General features: G+C 47.6%; 1 protein-coding gene across 3 annotated transcripts in view; it reads right to left on the bottom strand.

The window, feature by feature from the left end:
- The window catches only part of LOC139059120 (uncharacterized), a 724,926-nt gene that overhangs the window by 70,542 nt on the left and 630,651 nt on the right, over window positions 1-23,733 (bottom strand). The window lies entirely within an intron of this gene.

Genomic DNA, 23,733 nt, shown 5'->3' with positions numbered 1-23,733 from the left:
TATACGTTAAAAGCCTTATCGGTCATGTTCGTACGTAATTATACTTTGATGCTATTTCGCCTACCTAAAGTACGTGAGGAAGAATCTACGGGCAGTAACTAACCTTCAATGGCACCCAGTGCAAGAGCAACTGAGTGCTCGGTTTTCTAACAAAACAGACCTTTAGAAGTGCCCTCACGTGTTCAGTACGCTATAGATAATATATTAGAATGAGAGGTACTCCTACAAAATCAGGACGAAAGGCACAACGCGGTATCGAACCCAGGACCCTAACGTATCAACCAGAGATTCTAGCGCACCGCCACCGCTAGAGCTTGTCTAGCTACATCCCCGGTTGCAATGCTGACTTCTGCCCGAACACTGCTCAACTTTCTGTCATATTACTTTTGTTCATTTCGGCATTTCGAAGTCAGATGTTTGCTCATTTTACGCGCATTCTACTCTAACCATCTACCTATAACGTATTCAAGGGCTAGAGACACTTATAAACGCTTCTTTCATTAGAATAGCGAGCCCTTATCTCCGCTGGCACTGATTACCATCTTTCGTGGTGAAAATGAATTCCAAAAGTTCAGTTATACCGTCCAACATAATTAACACTTAATGCATCGACGACCTTCGAATTACATGCCATGCCTCGGGTGTGTCTACATGCGAAAGGCAAATACAGATAGCAAATAACAAATTAACACAATGGGGCGATAAAAATGACCCGTTTTTCCTACTGCCGCGCTCTTGTTTTCACACACACACACACAGACACACAAACACACACACACACACAAACACACACACAAACAAACACACACACACACAAACACACACACACACAAACACACACACACACACACACACACACACACACGCACGCACAAAAGGATTTGCACCCGGACCAAGTTCGCTAATAAAATCTGAGCTCACTGCCAGCTAAGCATGAACAAAAGTTCTTTGGATTTATTTTTGATGCTAAACTCAATTTCTGCATCCACATCAAGAACGTAAAGGCGAACAAAGCGCTTTATATCCTGAATGTTTTATCACGTAAGCTTTGGGCTGCCGACTGTACTATTGTAATAGTATGTACTATTAGTATCTGTCCTTAGTTTTAAGAGACTATTAAGTATCTGTCGTGCGCAGCCTACTTGACCACAACTGCATAGTTGCCGAGTCAGCAAGGCAGTCGTCTTACGTCAAACGTTTTGATCCCACACATAATCACTGAAGGCTCTTATTAAGTGGTTCGTACAGGACCTCACCTGTAGGAAGCCTACATGCCGACAGCAACGAACCTTGTTTGGAACACCGAAGAGCCTTGCTCACAGTTTCCTACTCGCTCAGAATCACAGCCCTATCTGATGATATATGCCACACTTCTGTTACGTCCACCACTAGAAGGATACATTATAGAAACAAATCACACAGCGTGAGACAACTTATTCACTTATTCGGTTCGAAGCAATGTGCCAAAAATACAATGTCCCTAGCGAGTCTCTCAGCGTCGCCGAAAGATCCAGCAGACTGCCCCCGTGGCCTGATTTCGCACGTTTGTGGTGTTACTCTGACATACCAAAAGGAAAAAGGAAACACCGCGCGATCATATAATGCAAGACTTCTCAGTATTGCAAGAAAGGTACAGGTTTTTTCAACAAACTCTGAAGCAGTGATTTTTGTTGCTTCCAGCACTTTCACGAAATTGTATAGTCTCATCATGTGACTGGCATATCATAGCCTCAGTTCTTTTTGCGCCACACTAACTAACTAACTAACTAACTAACTAACTAACTAACTAACTAACTAACTAACTAACTAACTAACTAACTAACTAACTAACTAACTAACTAACTAACTAACTAGCTAACTAACTAACTAACTAACTAACTAACTAACTAACTAACTAACTAACTAACTAACTAACTAACTAACTAACTAATACCTAACAAACCAACTAACAAACTAACTAGCTCACTAAGTAAGTAACTAACTAAATAACAAACTAACCAGCTAAATAACTAACTAACGAACTAATTAACTGACCAGCCAACTAACTAACTAACTGATTACCGTCGAAGTGAGCTACGGGGCACAGATTCTCCCTCTTGCTTGCGCAGGGTCTCTACCAAGTACACGTGATGAAGGGAAAATGTACATGTATTATTATAAGCAGCTTTACGCGTATTCCTACTGCTTTACTTGGAAGGCAGAGCGAAGATTCGCGGAATTCGATTGGGGATCAGCTTCTTCCTTACGGATTAACCGCCCCTTTAAGAAGATAGACTGGATGGCTCGCTCATAACTTTGACATGTCTTTAGGCACTTCGTAAAGCTTGCGGTTTAAACTGCTTACTGCGAATTTCCTGTGCTGGTGTCGTGCATGAAAGCAAACAGACGTTGTTACAAAATTTAGTCTCCCATACGCATACAAAAGGCGTATACAAGTTTCTGTTGTTTCGAATATCCACAAGAAGTGTCCATCATGTTAAATAGTGGAAGAATTAGAGGGAAACGCTGCAGCAGACTGCGATGCCCTTCTTTTATTAACCCTGTAACAACCAAGCACAAATCCAATTCAAGAGAGCGATTGAGTTAAGACGGAGAAAAGGTAGGCACCTTAACTAGACGCAACTCTTGTTTACACTGGGGGAAGGGGATAAGGGAACAAAAAAGTATAGCACAAAGAAACACATGTACAGCTTGTCCACCTCTGTTTCCGTCCATGGAGAGTTAACTGGCGGAAGAAACAATACTGAACTGCCATATGAGCAAAAAGTTATATAATATTTAAAATATTTTATAATAACTATTCATTTAGTAATCAGTTACTAAACTATTTACAACTGAAAAATTACTCTAGCATATCAAAAGCTACTACATGCTATAGTTGAATCGTAAGTTAAATATATCAATGTTGGCGTATAAAGAACAATTTTTCGTGCATTACTGGGTGAATTAACGGATAACGCTTCACGGGACTGCGAGTTAGAGCTGGGATATCAGAGGTTAGAAAATCTGCAAGGGAATTATGAGAAAAGGTCACCGAGTTTTACCGGCAAATACAAGCAGTGGGTAATAAATGCGCGCTACCGCTTCATGAGACGTCGCGTCGTAAAGAAGAATTTGACAGTCTGCAACTCTATTCCACACAAAAAAAAGAAAAAAAGAAAACAGAAATTCGCAAACGAAGGTTACTGCACCGGAATGCAATCCCTAAGGTCATCATTGGACGCGCAAACCGTGTGCATAACAGCAAATGCAGTCGCTTTCAGGACTGAGTGAGCGCATTCATTATGGCAAAGCAATTATGGCAGACCGACAGCATGAAAGAAGTTAAAAAAAAAGCCATGGTTTAGATGGAGTGCATTTGGAAGATAGCTCTTGGTAATGAATGTGGGGTTACTGCGGTACAGTTAAGGGGAAAAAAAAGGTATCTAGTCAGTGTAGTCTGCCCGTAATCACCTACGGCTCTGAGGTATGGTAGCTAACGAAGTAAGTCGAAAACCAGCTAAGAGGTGCAGACCAAGTTGTGAGAAGGAAAATGGCAGATATAAAGTGAAGACAAGAAATGAGGCAGCTAAGAGAGCCTACAACATGAGAAACAAATTTGACTGAAACACTGTTTATGTCGAACTTTAATCTGTGCAAGCTAAGTTGTCATTTGCAAGCCCAGCACATATATGGAGGTATTTATATTAAAACAACGTGGATACCAAGATGTGAGAAAGGCTATACCAAGGTGCTATAGTCGGATGGCCTGATAAGATCGAAAATTTGTTGCTCTTGAGCTGGCCGAGATTGGTACAGTACAGCGGCGTCTGAAACTGTTTTTACACATGTTAGTTGTGATCACGCTGTGGAGCTAATCAGGTTGACGACCCTATGAAAGGGCATGAACAGTGTGAATGATCAGTAGGCAAGAAGGACACACGGCAATCTTTCCTGACATTAGGAAAATTTTTCATTTCCTTAGAGTGTTTTTCAAGCTTAACGCTTCCAGAGCCTGCTCGAACACTTGGTTCCATGATTATAGCGCTGAAGGTGTTGAAGCTTTACAAAATTCTAGAGTTCACCGCCCTCAGATTTCACAGTCGGTTACTTATGAGGGACAGCATAGTGGTGGACCACGGACTAATTTCATACACTTCAGTTTTCTTATTCTTTTTCTTTTTTAAAAACCAAAAGAACTGCCCCGGAGTGTTTTTTGGATTCCGTCCCCACCAGATTGACGTCATCGTGGGCACGAAAATCGAGCCATCACCTCAGGCTCAGCATCGTAAAGACATACCTCGTGATGCAGTGCTGCGGGTGCTGAAGGTTCACGTCGTATTACCTCTTAGTTTCGTTTTACCCCCTGCAGCCGCGCCTTTCGCCACCAAATCTACTTCACAAAAAGGTGAGGCATGCATGCCCGTGGGCAATATTATGCGGACCAGCCATTGCGCAAAGGTGATTTTCTCCTGTGCGTGTGAATGTAAATTGCAATCGAGAGCTGTAGCCCAAAGTTGGCAGTGCGAACTTTCCAGTGCACTCGTGAATTTCAGTTTATCCATGTTAATTACAAAGAAATTCAGATTTTTTTTTCTTCGGCAACTCTGAGGCCCTTATACTTTTCCTCACGAGTGTGCGTCTCCTTAATCTCCTTCTATCGCTTTTGCACACCCAACTAATTGAAGATATTACAATGTGCTCTCAGCAGGGAGCAGTCAGTGTAATAAAATATTGCAACAAAATTCTAATCCTGTACCAAGGGTCCTGGCTGCGGTGCGTTGCTGACCATGCTGATCTTGAGATTGGGAGTCATACGGTCGGAGAAGAAAAAAGAATAAATGTCAGAACCTAAAACTTCAACAGCACAACATGAGGTTGTCGTGTGTTAAGGAACGTATGGACCACGCTGCTGGAGTGGCGCACCGCGATTCGTCGCAGCTGATCTCAATACCCTTTTTTTTTTCTAAAAGGGACGAATCAACTCCTCTGACTTTTCTCGCATGCCGCTCCCGGCGTGCCACATGTAAGGTCCCTTAATTAAAAAAGTATCAGGCACCTTAGCCACATGGTATAATGCAAAGCGACAATACGAATCCATTCGTATTATCGATCCCAAATGTGACATTCACAAGCCAATAGGCCTTATACAAGTAGTGACCTTACATAGTTACAATAGTTACACCGCATTCAGTCAAGCGTCACTCGCACAAAATTATTCTTGTACAAGCCGCAACTACACGCATTCGCTGCATACGTACAATGTGTATGACAACTCTATGTTTTATGTGTCTGCACGCGCTGTGCGGCCTCACGGGCTGTGCGGCCTCACAGTTTACGTGGCAAATCCTCACAGTTGCACCGGGCGCTTGGACCTTAAAGGGACCCTGAAACGCTTTTGACGATTTTCTACAAACGTACTGAGTCGTTAGAGTAGGTCCTTCTGATCATTAATTGACACATCTAAGTGCTCTTAGTAAAGCGTGTAATTTATTATAAGGTTTTAAAAATGCACATCGCTGCCGATCGCAGCGCACTGCTCGGCGGAATTTTAAGCCGCCCCTACCCATATGACCGAAATCACCCATATTACGTCAGTGGGGCGAGCTATCTGATTGGCTGACCAGGGCGCGTGATCGATAATTTTTCCAACTTTATGGTAAACAAATGATCTTCGTAATAGTTGGAATGTTAGGTAATTTGTTTTTATGAAAAGAAAGTAACATAAAGCGAATGCACAAGAACAATTTTTCAGTACACTTAGGCACTTCCGGCACAGAGCAAGTGTCGTCTGCTTGTGTTACAACGTACTCCATTTTGACAAGAGCTCTGCGGTCAGAGTCGGTCTCAGTCTTTTCGCGAGCACTATGATTCGACTTTGTTGCCTTGTGGACTGCAAACGTAGCGACTGGCAATATGTCAAGCTGCGACATCGTGTCCCTCTGCAAGGCAGCGTACGAGCGAACTGGCTGCTGCGCATCGGGCTGCCGCTATCCGATCGGCGCCAGGACTCCCGCGTTTGTGGCCGTTGTGGCCGTCACTAACGCAATAGCGTTTCGCGAGTACGGTATTAGGGGAAACGCAAGCGCAAGGGGACAGGGTCTGGCCGCTTGACTGTGCCGTAACGGGATGAGCCATGAGATGAGCAGAAGGGAAAATGTGAATTCCTGCACGGTGCAGCCACCTGGTGGCATGTAGCTCAACCATACGCAGTAGCAGCAACGTAGCGTATTCTTTGCTGCTGGTGCGTATTTCTCGCAGGAGTGTAATCATCAACACGTTGTTTTTATCAATGTTTAAAATGTTTAACACTTGGTTAGAGCAATATTAGCGCTTTGTTTGGCCGGTTAAGCGCTGCGCCAACAAGTGTCTGGACCGTGCAGACCGATCAGGCCGCTCACGTACGTCTACGCCAAAGTTCCTTCATCAGCTTCAGTTTATGCCTCCAGTCATTCGCCGAAATGACCAGCTTGCCTGTGGTTACCGGAATACCAGACACGTTCGGAGCTATGACAGAATGCTCGCAACGCACGCTGCTTCGATAGCTCTCGCTTGGGGTCGACGGCCAACCGGCTAGCGGAGAGGTTTCGCGCGGGCGGGGGCGGGCTCCAAACAACCGGAAGTGGACGATGTGGCGTCGCATCGTGACGCAGGACCAGTAAAGGCGGAGCTTAGCCCCGCTCGCTCGGCGAACGAGTTGAGGAGGAAAAGCATGGCTGGGGAGGAGGGTAACTTCTAATCGCTCGTAGCTCCATTAATACGTAACGCTTCACTTAAATTGTGGTGCGAATGTTCTACTTGAGCTGTACCCTACGCGTCTACAAAATTTGTCCGAACCGTTTCAGGGGCCCTTTAAAGCAGTTCTAGTGTTGCCCTCCTTGCGCGCAACGCAAAACATTACCAGCGCTCAGATGCACTGTTCAGACACGTCTTTCTTTGAGACGCTGGTCACCTGACTTGCTTGTTACTCTGCGTGCATGTGTTCTAAATGTATGAATGCGTCGTTTCATGTGTAACACATGTCATGTCGAGTATAGCATGCAGGCGCATGGCCAGGAACACGTCTCCAGCACCCATTCAACAATCTCTTTCTCCATCTATACTTTTCTCTCTGTGTGATATGGGACTCTAAACAAATAAAATGAATCCGACGTACCCGAAACTATGGCGTCAGTCTTAGCGCGACGCGTGCTGCTCTAAAAAGCGCGTCTCCGCTAACCAGTAGTGATATCTTATTGCGTTATCTTCGTCTTTGTCACATAGGGCTGATTTCGCCATCGGCCTCAGCCGTGGCGTGGGCACTGCGAACGCGCACATTTTGGACACCCACCGCGATGTCAGTCGGGCCCAGCATCCGGCATCACATTTAGGTATTCGCGAATGCCGGGTTCAGAAGTCCGCCGCGACTAAACACTCGTAACACCACACACACGCACAGTAGCCGTTGTCCCTTCGTCGGACGAAAGGTCTGTTTTCGCTGTGACAGTTTCGATATCTGAGAGCGCAGATAAGCAGCGTTAGGTTCAGTTAGTGCTCGCGTTTCCTTAACGAACTCGCGCACTACTTTCAATTAAGCTAGGAGAGACAAGAGTCGGTGTAGGTGACGCTGCGATAATGCTGCGTTTGGAATAATCACACGAGGCAAGACCTATAATTTCCTGAAGTGATGAGCGATTGCCGTCCTTTGCAGGGCTGCCCATTGAGGAAGGGTCGCTAACTACCTTACTGTGGAAAAAGCAGTTGGTGAATGGTGCGAGTTTGAAGTTATTAGTTTCCTTTCTGCATTGTAAGCTGCATGCCTTTCGCGTTTAGAACTGTGCGTCCTAGTACTGTCTCCCCTTGACTTAAAAATATGTAAGAGAAAAAAAAGAAAGAACAGAGTGATAACGATCTTAAACGAAATCGGACGCTCGATACACTTCCCTAGTCGGTAGAAGGAACACACAAAAACCGTTCGCGTGTCTGTTGAGCCATGCGAGAAGAGTCATTCTGAAGCGCTCGTCTCTTGGCGCCAAAGAGACCTGTCAGGGAGCTCTGAAGCATTTGAAAATTCACACAGCGCCATAGGAGGGGCGCTGTATTCCGTTCTACGGCGTCAGGAAACGCCGTCCGAAAGATCAGAAAATCTCGAGCCTGAAAAGTCGCATGAACGCTGGTAGCGTCTATTCTCGTTCCGCTCGTACGCCCGGTGCAGCCGACAGCGGCCGGATTCGCTTCCACCGCATTAAATCTGAATAAACAGGAGCTGAAAGGAGGAAACGAAAGAAAAAAAAATGTAACCAAGGGGTCGAGGTAAGCACAGAGAAGCAAGGGAACAACAAGGAGAACGATAACGAAACAAAGGCGAGGGTGCGCGCAATACCTTCCTCGATATGGGCCCGCGCGCTCGGCGAGGCACGGCTCAGCGGCGTCCAAGAATTTGTATTCAAATGCAGGCGGCCACCTAAATTTCGGGCGCACATGGGAAATCAATACGACATGGCGGGCGCGGCGCGGTGCGCATTCTTTGAAACCGCTTCTCGCGGCTATAACTTTTCGCAAGAAAGCGAAAGCGACGTGTCGAAAGCCGCGTAAAACTTTAGAAAAAAAAGGAAAGAAAAAAAAGGAGGAGAGGGGGAAAGAGGTGGGGTCCAGGCGTATACGAAAAGCCCGAGCTTAGACACGAAGCGAATCGCCAAGTAAAACACGCGTCGCGGTGTATAGCAAAGAACGCACCCGCAAGAAACAAGGATATGAGCCTGAAAAGAAAAGCTTCGAAGCCAAAAATACATGAATATATTGGAGAAGAACCCCGCGCGGAACCAGCGAACCGTTGCGCGACCAGGGACTCGTACGGCCGCCCAAGCAGGGAGGGGGGGTGAGGTCAGTGCAACGCATGCAGCAGCGTCGTCTGTTCAGCCACTGCTGGCTGACCAAGGCCCCTCCCCCCCCCCCCCCCCCCCCGCGACACCCGCGTTATACGTATCTATCTATCTACGCGGGGAGAGCCCGCCAAGCGAGCAGGGTTGTTCGAAGGAAAGGGAGGAAGCCGGCCGGCGGCCGCTTATATAATACGCCAAAAAATGGCGCGACGCCCGCTGCCGCCGTCTTCATTGCTGATTCGCGTCGAAGGGCACGCCACTTGGCATTCATGGCCACGGCTGGCGTGAGCGGAGGAGTAAGGCCCGTGGCGCCGCGCGTGGTCGAAACAAAGGGGCCTCCGATGTCGTCTCACCCCGGGGCCTGGCCGAGCATATCGAGAGAGAGGGGCCCATGGCCCAATGAGCGCGTATTACGTATTGGCTACGGCCGACCCGCACCTCCTTCGTACGCGGTCCTCCTTTCCCTTGGCAACTGTCTATATTCTAGTTAGTTAAATGGGGTTTAATGGCGCAAAAGCGACTGAGGCTATGCTGCGCCAAACACGAGGTGTTTTAAAATCCAGTGAATCAAGGAAAAGGTTCTGTTAATAATCTATATTTTATGTAAAAATCCAGTGTCGTCTAAAAATTTACGGACGTTACAAAATGGGACCAGTGGATCATCGCCTAAAATTAGAGCAGGGTGTAATGGTATGTGTTGTTCATATAATTTTTTCAAGAGTGCTCGTCTGTGTGTTTCAATCTGCGTACATGTGAGTAATATGTGCATAACTGTTAGTGGCTGTTGACATTTCTCGCATGTTGGTGTGTCTTCTTTCCTTAGTAGGTAATTGTGCGTGAGGTGTGTGTGCCCGATACGTAGTCGGCACAAAACTACTTCGATGAACCGCTCCTGATGATAGCATGACTTCCACTCCCCAACTATGGGTTTCGTGAGATGTAGCTTGTTGTCGGCGCAACGGTCCCATTCGCGTTTCCATTTTACCGTTAAGGCTTTTCTAATTGCACGGATGCTATCTTTGTATGGGAGTGTTGTGTGTGTAATGTCTTCGTGTGCTGCCATCAATGCATATGTATCAGCGGCTTCGTTACCCGGTATCCCAACATGGCTTGGGACCCAGCAGAAACGAATTGACCTCCCGTATTCATTAAAAGCCACCATGTTTAACATGTCTCCAATCAGGGGTTCACACTCAGATTTCAGATGTAGTGCCTTCAGTGTGCTTAAAGAATCTGTGTATATGACTGCATTTGTGTGTTTATCAGCGATAATGTTTTTCACTACAACCCATATGGCGAAAACTTCGGCCGTGAAAACAGAGGCGTGTTGTGGCAATCGAATACTTTTTCCCCAATTTTCCGTTATGACTCCCACACCCACGTGTTCTTTCGTTTTGGAGCCATCAGTGTAATATTGCACGTTATCTTTATATTTCTCCTGAAGTTCACGGAATTCTTGTGTAATGTGTTCGCGTGGGGTGTCTTTCTTCTTTAAATGTGTCAATGTCCAGTCACATAACGGTTCAAAATCGTACCATGGGGGCAAACGCTGTGGCTTTCTGGCAACCTCGAGGACTTCGCAAGGAATGTCATAATCCCGGACATATTCCTCATATCGCAGGACGAGCGGTTTGATCATGTTCGGTTTATTTGTATAGTGTAGGCGTGAGTTGCATTGTGTGAGGATGTTGTAGCATATGTGTTGTGGTGATGACTGAATTCTTAGTACGTAGGAAAAAGTGAGGAAAGCTCTTCGTTGCTGTAAGGAGGGTTCATTACACTCGACGTATAAACTTGGAATAGGTGAAGTTCGGTAGGCACCACTTGCCAGTCGCAGTCCAAGGTTATGTACCGGGTCAAGTTGTTGGATGTAGGACTGTCTGGCTGAGCCGTAAACCACGGAGCCGTAGTCTAAAAGGCTACGCACAAGAGACCGGTAGACACGTAAAAGGCACGTTCGGTCGGAACCCCAGTGCTTATGAGACAGAATTTTAAGGATATTTAGAGCTTTATTTGCTTTAATCTTCAGTGCTTTTATGTGACTTAGGAAGTTAAGTTTGGTGTCAAAGGTTACTCCTAAAAACTTATGGTCTTGTTTCACCGGTAGTATGGTGTCGTTAAATTTTAGGACTGGATCGCTGTGTAGCCCTCGTTTCTGAGAAAACAAAACAGTAACTGTTTTCTGTGTGGAGAAACGGAAACCATTTTTGTTAGCCCATTGTGTAAGTTTATTAATTGTTATCTGGAGCTGCCTCTCACAGGTTAGCACATTTGAGGCACGGCAAGCCACTGGGAGATCGTCTACGTATAAGGAGTGCATAAGAGACGACGGTATGATCTTATTAACTGTATTTATTTTTACTATAAAAAGTGTCGTGCTGAGAACACAGCCTTGTGGAACACCATTTTCCTGTTTAAATGTATGAGACAGTACTGAGCCCAGACGTACCTGAAATGTTCTATTACTCATAAAATCAGCTAGGCAGTTCAGCATTTTACCCCGGATGCCGAGGTCAGCCAGGTCTTTTAAAATTCCATATCTCCATGCGGTATCGTAGGCTTTTTCTAAATCGAAGAAAACTGTTAGACAGTGTTGTTTGTGTAAAAATGCATATCGTATTTCATTTTCTAGACGGACAAGATGGTCAGTGGTTGAACAACCCTTTTTATATCCACACTGATGGGGGTCAATGAGGTTTCTTGATTCTAAAATAAATGAAAGTCTTATGTTGATGATGCTTTCATATGATTTCGCCAAACAGCTCGTGAGGGCAATGGGTCTGTAGCTGCTTGCGGATGTTGGAGATTTACCGGTTTTTAGAAACGGAACTACTATTGCTTTTTTCCACTCCTCGGGCGTTAAGCCAGATTCCCAGATTAAGTTAAAAAATTTAAGGAGAGCTTCTAGAGATGCCTGAGACAGATGAGCCAGCATGGCGTAGTGAATGCGGTCGTGACCTGGCGCTGTGTTTTTCCCTGCAGAAAGAACTCTGTTTATTTCTTGTTGTGTGAGGGGGGAATTGTATGGTTCATTTGATGCACCAGTTGTGGGCAGCTTCTGTTTTTCAGCAGACTGTTTGTATTGTAAAAATTCCTTTGTATAATTCCCTGAACTGGATACATCACGAAAATGTTCTCCAAGTATATCTGCCTGTTCTTGTATTGTTGTTTGTGTGCCAGGGCTTGTAAGTAACGGTATTGTGTAAGATGAGTACTGTCCTCTAAATTTCCTAACCTGGTCCCACATTCGTTTCGATGTTACTGTACTATTAATTGAAGAGATGTATTTTTGCCATGATGATTTTTCAGCATGTCTTCGAATGAATCGTGCTTTGGCTTTGGCTCGTTTGAAGTTTAACAGGTTGCTATAGGTGGGGTACCTCCGTAGGATTCCCCAGGCCTTATTTTGCTCTTTTTTAGCGTTGGTGCACTCCTTCGTCCACCAGGGGTTTAGCTTTTTGTGCACTATGCCCGATGACAGGGGTATGGCCTTTTCTGCCGCACAGATTATAACCTCGGTGATTTTTTGATTAAGTTCGTCAATACTAAGCCCTGGCGAAAAGACAGTTTCCACTTTCGCGTTTTCCATAAAAACCTGCCAGTCAGCGAGCTGTATTTTCCATCGGCGTGGTCTTGTTACTAATGTTTGTGGTGATGGTAGGAGTTTGATGAGAGCGGGTAAGTGATCGCTACCATATGAGGTGTCGAAGGCTTCCCATTTAAAATCAGTAAAAAGAGAGGGCGAACAAAAAGCTAAATCTAAACAACTAAATGTTCGGGAAGTCGGTGAGAAGTAGGTTGGCGCACCTGAATTTAAAAGGCAGATATCATTGGATAGGATAAAATCTTCAACCAGCTGTCCTCTTTGGTCAGTTTTGACGCTGCCCCAAAGAGTACTATGAGCATTAAAATCCCCAACTAAAACAAATGGTTCCGGTAATTGTTCTGTTAAATTTTCTAACTGTTTAGTAATGAAGTGGGTGTGGGGTGGTAGATACAGTGAGCAAATGGTGATGGTTTTGTAAGATAGAATGGTGACAGCTACGGCTTCTAAAGATGTATTCAATTGGACGTTTCGGGTAGGAGTGCCACCCTGAACGACTATAGCGACTCCGCCTGACAAACGGGTCGAACAATCGCGGTCCTTTCGGACAACGGTGAAACCTTTGAGAATTTGACTATTTTTTGGACCGAGATTTGTTTCCTGAAGACATACGGCAACTGGTGAAAAGATGTTGATGATGTCTTTAATGTCACCTAGGTTGTGCATGAGACCTCTACAATTCCAATGAATAATAAAAGCCATTTTAAAATTGAAAGGTAAGAATTGGCACTATGGAATGAATAAGAGGTGAGATGTTAGGTGACGTGGAATTTAAAAGGCTTATACAAATGAGCGATAACCTTTAGGTTATCGCTTTCTTATTCTGAGTGGTTATCGGGATCTTGTCCCTCTTACCGCGCTCAAGAGAGCGCTTGTCTTTTGGTGTCAATGACACCGGGGTTTTTGCGTCGACCTCCATCGCTCTCTCTGAGGCGCTGGAGGATCGAGAGTTAGGCGCCGAGATACGTGTCTCGGGCCTTGGGGTTCGCTTGATCTTAGGGCCCTGCGGGACTGGTGTCTGCAGGGCGTTTGAAGAGGATGGAGCAGCGTCGGCTGCTTCCACCACGGGGGCGGGAGGGGTCACTGCGGGACCACTGCGCGTGGCCTCGGAGGACTCCTGAAGCCTCTGTGACGCTGCCCCCATCTGCGTCACATCGGCGTAACTTCTTCGCGGAAGGAACGACAGCCGCTTTCTGGCTTCATAGAACGAGATTTTTTCTTTGAATGTTAGAGCAATTACTTCTTTTTCTTTCTTCCAGCAAGGGCAGGACCGCGAATAAGCGGGATGATCTCCCTTGCAGTTGACACAAAGTGGCGAAGAGGTGCAATTGTCAGTTTGGTGATCGTTCGAACTGCATTTAGCACAAGTCGTTCGTCCTCGACATGCATGTGAAGCATGTCCAAACCTTTGGCATTTGAAACACCGTCTGGGGTTCGGAATATATGGTCTAACATTTACCTTTACATAACCTGCATCCAGCGAGGTAGGCATTACACTCGTGCCGAAGGTAAGTATTACATGTTTTGTGGGGATTTCTTGGTCATTTCTGCGGATGACAATTCTTTGGACTTTAGTAACATTTTGTTCCTGGAAACCTTCCAGCAGTTCTTCGTCGCTTAAGCCAATAAAATCTTCCTCTGATATTACACCCCTGCTTGTATTTAATGTTCTGTGCGGTGAAATTGTCACTGTTGCGTTACCAATACTGGTAAGTTCTGTGAGCTTTTGCGCTTGGTCTTTGTCATTGAGTTCTAGGAGGAGGTCCCCGCTAGACATTTTTGAGGCTTTGTATGTAGGTCCGATTTTTTCTTTTAGACACTTGGCCACTAGGAATGGAGAGAGCTTTCTCACTGGTACGTTGTTTTCACTGTGCAGTACACAGAACTTAGGAAATGATGGAGCGTTGCTCTGAAAAGAGAACTGGAACGTTGCTTCGGTGCGGCATCTTTTAAGACGCCGATCATAGAGAATAGAGGCTTGCGCTGCCATGAGAAAAATGTGTATGTTCGGCAACAGCGCCGACCGCCCACCATGGAGCCCAACGAGGGGACGCGGCAGAGCTTGTGTACAAGTCTGCACGACGCCAGTCGTACGCCGCCGCTATAACCAAATATGGTGTACCCAAGGTAGGATAGCCACACAAGGTTAACCCTAGCCGCCGTGGAGAAAGGAAGTAAATGGAAGAGAGAAGAGGACAGGAAAGATCAAAAAGTGAGAGATAAAGACTAAGATTTGGGGAGAAAGAGACAGGAAGAGACGACTGCCGATTTCCCCCGGGTGGGTCAGTCCGGGGGTGCCGTCTACGTGAAGCAGAGGCCAAAGAGGTGTGTTGCCTCCGCCGGGGGGCCTTAAAGGTCCGAACACCCAGCATCGGCTCAACCTCCAGGATCCCCCTTTCCGCGGACACGGCTAAGCCGCGCACGGCTACACGCGGGAGGGTCCAACCCTCGTGTGCTCGGGTACGTGGTGTCGCAACACACCAAACGCCTGCTGACGCAGACGCCCCTGCGGGGTGTCTATATTCGTTGGCTATTCCCCTTCGGGCACGTCGTCTCCTATCTTTTTTTTTTTGGGGGGGGCGTAATTCTGCTGGTTGCCGTCCACTTCGAGGCCGCTATTCACGAAAGGTTTTGAAGGCGCCATGTCATGAAATTCCTTCATTTAAATTTTCTTTTCGGCGGGGGGGGGGGGGAGAAGGACAACGAGATGACGCAAACTTGAGAAATCTTAAAGCCGCAATATGTCACCGATGGAGACCCTGGACGGCAAACTAATGCATGGACAGCGAAGCTAGCTAGCGAGCTAATTTATTACAGTGCATTTCCTTAACTAAATTTACTGTTTCAGAGAGCTAAACGAGAGTTAAAACGCAGAGGATTGCACTGTACTTATGCGGGAGTCTTAACGTGAGCTAAGCTTCGCAGATTTTTCGCATTTGTGGGTATTCATTGGCGTCGCGAAGAGCCAAATTTAGTTGCGTACGGGGTTATAGAGCGTAGCAGAAGCGAGAGTTGCCGCTCAATGTACTTCCAGCCCTCAGTGAGGCTGTACGTGGGAATGAGAATTTGCACTCGAGAAATTCTGACGTATTATGAGGCACTGTTAAGAAAAGGCCTCATAACGCTGCCGCTATTGATGGAATACTGTACTCTTTCTTTTTGTAGGATGTGGAGTGTCAGACACGCTACAGTTGGCAGATATCGGAAATAAAATGGGAACTGAGTAAACTCGGTCTCTTTTTCGTTATTTTTTATTATTATTAAACGGTTGTGCAAGAGAGGCCGGCATCAAGGGTGGTGCCCACTGCTCTTTTTCTCTTAGGCAAGCAGTAGTTATAAAAAAAAAACAGCAGGCTAAAAAAAAGAAAAGATGGAGGCAAACATATGCAGGCTAAAACAGACACACAAATGGTTACAATATCAGCATTAAAAGGTAAATATAGGTGCTTCGCAGCACTAACTCATGGACTATATTTCGCAGCCCTTCGTTTGATAGTAACAATAATTCTCGCGGTTTCTTTTTCTGTATATTTCAAGTGATAGTAACGCTGTTCCACAAGTGCTTTCGATGAATTTCTCAAGGCTTGGAATAATTCATTCAGAGAAGGGCCAAAAAAAAAAAAACTCTTAGGTGCATAAACAGCGCCATCGGGATTAGTAGCAACAAACCGCAAAGGTACAGGCGATGTTTCTCTTCGCACTGGTAGCACGTATCAATGTGCGCGCTCTCATTGCTGAATGGGCTGCGTTATCAACGCCTCCACCGATTTGACTGCCTAGGCGAACACGCAGCCTGAGTAACCAGTACCTAAAAAACCGAGACGAAACCAGAACCTACGTAGTGATGACAGCCCCGATATGCACCGCAGTCGATTACGAAGGAAACCAGCAGACACACTTGAAGAAAGCAAAACTAGCACGCTGCAGCGCAATTCGAAAACGTAGAAGCTGCAGAAAGGCCTAGTTGCGCTTGGAGTTTGTATAAGGACGGCTGCCTCCGGGCGCATGGAAGCACCCGCGTTCATTGTTTAAAGTCGAAGGCCGAAGTTGAGGAGAGGCGCCTACATGACGGCTCAGCGCTAAAGGAAAAAAAGAAAAAAGCCTCAAGAATGCGACACATTATTTCGAACAAATAAAGATACACTCCAACTTCTGCGACTCTTTCATCACCTCAGCTCAAAAAATACGATGTGCGTCCTATAAACTCCCGCATTCTCTATAATACACTCTCACTTGATATCGTCAAGTTATAGTGATTGTGGCGAACACAGTAGCGAAACTGTAAATGGCGAAAATAAATCTTTATTGGGCGAGCTTGTGCCTTTAAGAACAGGCTACACTTAAAGAACGGCGACAGCGGCGAACACAGTCGGTGATCGTAGGAAGTCTGATCTGCCGGTGAAACGCGTCGGCTTTTATACACGAGCCATCGAACGGTCCAGAGTAATCGCTGGTGCCCATGTGCCTTCCAGAAAGTTCTACACCATTCGCGTCGCGCATACATGCGATCACACCACAGAAGGATCGTTGATAACAGGCAGGGGATGGCACCATCGATGACATTGCGGAAATTTCCGACGCCTGCAGGCGCGTCCCGTGCTGAGCGAAAACATTTGTTGGACGGTGAAAAGTGCTTACCCGAACGTGTCAGTCCACGTATCAATATATTGAGACATCCCCCATCCAGCAGAGCTGGAAAGCTTCAGTGCCACATGGAATGTTTGCTGAATGTGTAATGGACAGTAAACAGACAGACAGACAGACAGACAGACAGACAGACAGACAGACAGACAGACAGACAGACAGACAGACAGACAGACAGACAGACAGACAGACAGACAGACAGACAGACAGACACAGACAGACAGACAGACAGACAGACAGACAGACAGACAGACAGACAGACAGACAGACAGACGGACGGACGGACGGACGGACGGACGGACGGACGGACGGACGGACGGACGGACGGACGGACAGACAGACGGACGGACGGACGGACGGACGGACGGACGGACGGACGGACAGACAGACAGACGGACGGACGGACGGACGGACGGACGGACGGACGGACGGACGGACAGACAGACAGACAGACAGACGGACGGACGGACGGACGGACGGACGGACGGACGGACGGACGGACAGACAGACAGTATGTATGTATGTATGTATGTATGTATGTATGTATGTATGTATGTATGTCAGGCTTGTTCTTCAGCGATTTCCATCTTAGTCTTTTTTTGGGGGGCATGGGGGCATTATATGCCCGCCGAGTTCGAGCCAGACATCATTAGGTGCTTTTTTTATTACGTGAATACAATGAAGACGTTGGTGCCGTCATCTTGTAATGGTGAAGCTGCATTAAAGAACAGAAGCCCACCGGTCTACAAACAAGAAACTTGTGCGCGTCACCGACACTCTAATGTATAGAGCTGGCTAATTCTCGATAAAACAGAAACACGCCTTCGCTACTACGGGCTCAGTGTCGGTGACCTCCCGAAACGCAGGTCGCGCCGCGCCTATATAGTCAAAGGGCGCGCCCCTGCGCGTCTCGCCTTCCCCCCCTCCCCTCCCCCCTCTCCCCCCACGAAGACTGCTCAGCCTGCAGTCGTCGCGGGGAAGCACTCGTCGCTCGTTGACGCAGCATCGTACTTTGTCGTTTGCCCCGAAAGAAGCGGCGCCTTCCCACAGCGCTTCCATTAGTCCCGACCGACCCGCAGAAACACGCGACATAAGAAAAAGGAGGAAGGGAGTCGCGCGCCGCGGCGCCTCTTGTTCTTGGGGCGTTGCGAAACCGTCCCGGAACCCGTTCCTTTGGGGCGTAACATTCTTACCGGAGCTCAGAGCGCAGAGGCCAATTTGAATTGCATATAAGCCCCGGGAGCCAATGACTTCATCGGGTCCACACTAGGGGTTGCTTCATTGTGCGCGCTGCGCCGGGAAGTATATAGCTTGCGCGTGCGACTGCGCGGTTTTTTCTTCTTCTTTCTGTCTTCTGAGCGCGGAGACCACCGAGAGTGACAAATAAATGTAGGCGGACAGCTGCGATGACTTATGCAGGACCGTGAGCTGCGGTTGCCGAAGAATTCTGAACTTCGAAGAGCTTTATTGGCAGTGGTGTGTACGAAGTCGCGGTGACGTTGTGCGCAGAGATCGAACGCCTCTGTGTAGAGGGGCCCGGGCGAAAATACAGAGAAAGAAAGAAAAAAGAGGACAGCACTCCGCTAACGTCGCTTGCCAATTCGGAAGTTCTTGAAGTCCTGACTTACTCTCTGAGTATGGTGTTTGTGTACTTGATTTTTTAGGTTGGAGTGAGTGTTCGCTTGCCTCGGGTGCTTAGCGACAATGGGGTTCTGCTTCCGAGCCCAAGGTTGCGGGTTGGACTCCCTATCGTGGTGGAGGTGGAGCCGCGGCGTAGAGTAAAAGTTAAAGCACCCGTGTTTTGAACCCTGGCGCACGTCAGCGAACTCCGCGTGGCCGCATTGAATCTGGAGAGAGAGAGAAACAACTTTATTGACCAAGGGGTTCGGGCACGTAGGTCTCAGGGTATCCGCACGACCCCTGCGCTACACGTTTGTGAGTTCATGGAGTTCCATGACGTGGGCGGCCCGGTCAGTGCCGATCTTCTGCCTGGCCGGGTCCGTCGAGCGCAGAAGGGTCTCCCATTCCTCCCATGTAGTCAGGAGCTCCGGGCCCCGCGGGGGAGGGTCCGCTGGGCATTCAAGGTGAATGTGGGTAAGCGTAGCATAGGGGTGAGTGCATTGAGCCCACGAGGGGGTGTATGCTCCCGGGCGGATGCGGGATAGGAAATAGGGGGAGGGAAGGGTGCGGGTCTGGAGGCGGCGCCATAGTATTTAGTAATAGTTGCCAAGGGATTGGTGGGGTTGAATCTGGAGCTTTCCGTTACAGCCCCGAGTTGCTTGGGGCGGTAAACTCAACGAAAGAGTCAACATTAAGGGTTTGCGGAGAGTTTTGAGAAGAAGTCAAGGTAAGTTTAAGAATAACTTGTGTTTTTATTAGCTGAGTGTTCAAGGTTTCGGCTGCACCCTATTATGAACACATTGAGATGTTGTCACTAACTTCTATTAAGTTTAGGTCCAAAAGTTGCGAAAGGTGTCAAGTCTGACGAGGTTTACCCACAGTATAATAACGTTCTTAGATCTGTAGCTAACGTATCCATTTGAATATTGAGCATTAGTTTTGCGAGTGTTCTTGGTAGAAAGGGCAATCCTCAGGTAATAAAATATGAGAATGCACTACACACGTTCAAATGTGGCAAAAGCACATACATTCCAGTATGTGAAGAACTGTGTGAACTATGTGTGAAAGCTTGCGTCGACCATTTTCTGCAGGCGACATTCTGTCCTGCACAATTTTAGACAGCTTTGTTAAGAATATGTCAATGCGGTCTCTTCAAACTTTAATATTCTTTTAAGGCGTGAAATTTAGCGTGGGTTGCTTATTCGTGGGTTCTTTCACGTGTGGTATGACGCAATTCTTCCATGGTGGGAAGTAGTATAGTACACAGCAATCCCCACCGATGCAAACATTTTCCTGCGAAATGTAATGGTAGTTTTTACTTGACCAGAATATATACAACACCAAAGTGCTCATTTTAATGGCGACATCTGCACAAGTTACTTTAGCACTCATTCTTGTTAACTGTAATGATGTGCTGTAAACGGCTCAGGTGGTGTGCATGTGCTCTGTGACTCTCTCTCTCTCTCTCTCTTTCGTTCTTACCCTTCTACCTCGCCACCCCTGTCCACAAGTGTGAGGTAGCAAATCGGATTTATTTATTGTCGCGAACCTCCCTACATTTGCGTTTTTTTTTCAGCGAAAGTGTTAGTCTCTCGGTGGTCTGCATTTTTCCTGTCCGCGTCCGTTTGCAAAGATGCGTACTGATCTCGGCATCAATGCAGGGCAGAAGGCGTACTTACATTTCCTAGTAGGTACAGCGGGGCGTGGCATTTGCGGTGACGCCGGACGTGGGCGCGCATGCGCGAGTAAGAGCGTGTGCAAGAGAGGAAATGTGGGGAATTTTTGCTCCTTGAATATATGACACTGCCTAGGCACTATGGAGGAGTTTCTTAGCACGTGTTTTATGCGTTTGTCTCTAGGCGTGCCGGCAGAAGTCGCAGGGCGTGGTAGTGCTGAACTTAGCGTCGCAAGTTGGCGGCTGGACGTGATTATATTTATTCAATCGTGTTTTTTACTAATTGAAACAACGTGTCATTATATCGCATTATTGGCGGTGCCTCCAGGACACCAAAGCGGCAATGGGGACACACCAAAGCTAAAAGCCGGACTAGTCCGTGGGTTGGGGCTCGCCGAGGCCTGCGCGGCCCCAACCCACGGTCCGCCCTGTTTCCAGCTTTGATCCCCCCGCTACCCCTTGGGTGCTCCGGAGATCTTGCGCTGCCTGCTTTATTATAAACTCAGATGCTCTCCTGAGGCCTCTGTTTGCCAGTTACATGTGCCGTGCTGGAGCAGTGCTTGAAAAAAATGCAATCTATCGTCGCGACAGAAAAAGCGACCCACGACTTATACAACACCAGTCAGAACCGCTTCAAGACACAGTAATCACTCAATAGGGCGTCCGTGCCCACTGCCTCACCGCGCGGGCAGCCAGCGACGGAGCGTAAACCAACTCGACCGCACTCCGCAATGCCGGCGTGTCTATGGGATAAACGCATAAAACACGGGCTAAGAAACCTCCTCCGTAGTGTCTAGGCAGAGCCATATTCAAAAAGCAAATGCCCCCAGATTTTCTCTCGTGCACCCGCTCTTACTCGCGTCTGCGCAGAAATGTCGAGCGCCGCAAGAAACGCCAAGCCCCGCTGTATACCTACTAGCAATTGTAAAAATGCGGGCAGGAGCAGTAGCTCGTGCCCCCGTAAGGCAGAGCCTTCAAGCACTCAGCAGAGTAGAGAAGCAAAACTGCATACATTCTTTGGAATCACACATACAACATACAGAACAGCATGCGTTTCAATAAAGAGCAAGCACAAAACAAGCATGCGAACCAGATAAATTTTGATAAGTGCTCCTGATAACACTGAAAAGCACGTAGGGCTCCCAGCATACGTTTTCCGGTAAATATTACTGTTGCGCAAGCTGTCGTGGCGACGGCAACTTGCGACGCGGTGAGTGACGTCACTAGCCATTCATATATTAAAAATTAAATTGTACGGTTTAACGTGCCAAAACTACCTTCTGATTATGAGGCATGCCGTAGTAGGGGACCCCGGAAATTTCGACCACCTGGGGTTCTTTAACGTGCACCTAAATCTAAGTACACGGGTGTTTTCGCATTTCGCCCCCATCGAAATGCGGCCGCCGCGGCCGGGATTCGATCCCGCGACCTCGTGCTCAGGAGACCAACACCATAGCCACAGAGCAACCACGGGGGGTCTTCATACATAGAAGAACCAGTCTAGCTACTGGTTTCCTTGTTATAGAACCGCTGTGGGTACGCAACGCTTAGTTAAAGCTCCCGAGGAGCAGCGCGATACGAGCAGCGCCAAAGGCAAAAAGGAAACGACAATACGACCAGCGGCCGCGTGCTGCCAAAATTACCATTACTACCATTGCTCGGAATTACCATTACTATCATTGCTCTAAAGCAACAAGGCATTGCATAGCCCTCCTCAGTAGTTGTAGTGGTGGTTTTCAACAGCTCCGCTGGACATTCACTTTCGCAGGGCTGGGACGGCGAGTCAATTTTGTTTCGTCCCTCTTTCAAATTAGCAGTGAACCCTATACACATAAGTACTAAGTTTACAGGAAACTGGTAAAATCATGTCGAGACGACGTGTGCCGGTTCATGTATACGCTAGCGCTTTCGGCCAAGCAATCGTCAAGGCGAAATTGGTAAACCCGCCTACAAGGGTGTAGGGGGGTGGGCGACGGGGGGAGAGGGGGGGGGGGCATGGTGGTGTCTCGCCTAAACCATTTGGCTTGTGCATATATTTAAACGAGGTCTGGTCAGTCTGAGCCAGCTCGAGTGCAGATGCGATCCGGTGGGGTTTGAGTTCTTGTAAACAAAGCTAGGGATGCTGTCGCGTATACGTCGGTGAGACGGGACACTCGGCGAACATACGCGAACCAGTTTCTCTGTCTCTCTCTCTCTCTTCTACGGCCTGGTATTACGGCTGCCTCATGGAATCCTCAAAATGAGCCACTCCCTCCTTTGCACGCCGCCCACTCGGACACAAGGCAGCGTTGTCGGCCGACCTAGCTAGAGTTCATGCGAATGCGTTGCGGGGGCGAGTCAGGACAGCTTTTCGGTGCCGTCCATGCACGACTCGAGCCGCTCTCGTCTGTCGTGGTCATGAATACGCAACTTGTAACATATCGTTCACGAGGGTTGCAATGTGGGCTTGTTGGTAATGCATCTTCAAGGGGGGTATGGTAGCGCGATTCAAAGACAGGACAGACATGACAGACATCGCTGTGTGTGTACCTTTGTGTCTTCTTTTGTCCCGTCTTTGAATCGCACTACCATACCCCCCATGTAACATATGCCGTCATCTCGCGGCACCTCCCCCCCCCCCCCCCCTTTTTTTTTTCTGCCACATGACGTTTCCGGCATGCGTGCACACGTATACGCAGCTTGAGTGTAGTATACGTGCAGTAAGTGCGGGCGCATGCGCACGATCACAGTTTGACTCTAAATGGTGGCAAGACGCTCGTCACGAAGCGGTGCGCGTGAGGGCTAACGAATGGCACGAACAATGTGCCACCGGGTCGCGAAAACGCAAAGCGCGGGCACGCCGCATGGTCACAGCTGCACCATTGGCTATAGTACAATGTGGCCTCCACTGGCATGCGCTCTCGGGCGTGGAGAATGTACTGTCGACTATATATACTAGCGGTGTTGTGCGCCACCAAGTCACAGTCGAGCGCGCGAGCAGTCGGCGTCAACATGGCACCGATTATTCGCGACGCGCTGTACGGTCACGTATTTCCGGTCGACTTACGAGGACGTGAAAGAAAGTGGACAAGCTGAAATGAAAGCAAACGTAAAAAGGATCGTAGAAAAAAAAAAAGGACGCGCTAGTCGAGAATCGCCTAACAACGTCACAACCGAGGGTTAACCTTTTGCTCACTGCACATAGCTATCTCTTTTTGCATGCTTTTACGGGCGTGTTACCTTCGCAGTACAGCCGCTGTGGAAGTGTCGACGCAAACTGCTGTGTGTAAAGGGAAGAAAACAAGAAAACGTAGCGATAATGATCTGCCAGTGAAGACGAAAGCGCATCAAACCGAGATATCTTGTTCCGA

The sequence above is a fragment of the Dermacentor albipictus genome, chromosome 4 (genome assembly GCF_038994185.2).
Source record: "Dermacentor albipictus isolate Rhodes 1998 colony chromosome 4, USDA_Dalb.pri_finalv2, whole genome shotgun sequence".
In the NCBI taxonomy this organism is placed as follows: Eukaryota; Metazoa; Arthropoda; class Arachnida; order Ixodida; family Ixodidae; genus Dermacentor; species Dermacentor albipictus.
This window is presented reverse-complemented; position numbering and strand designations above follow the sequence as displayed.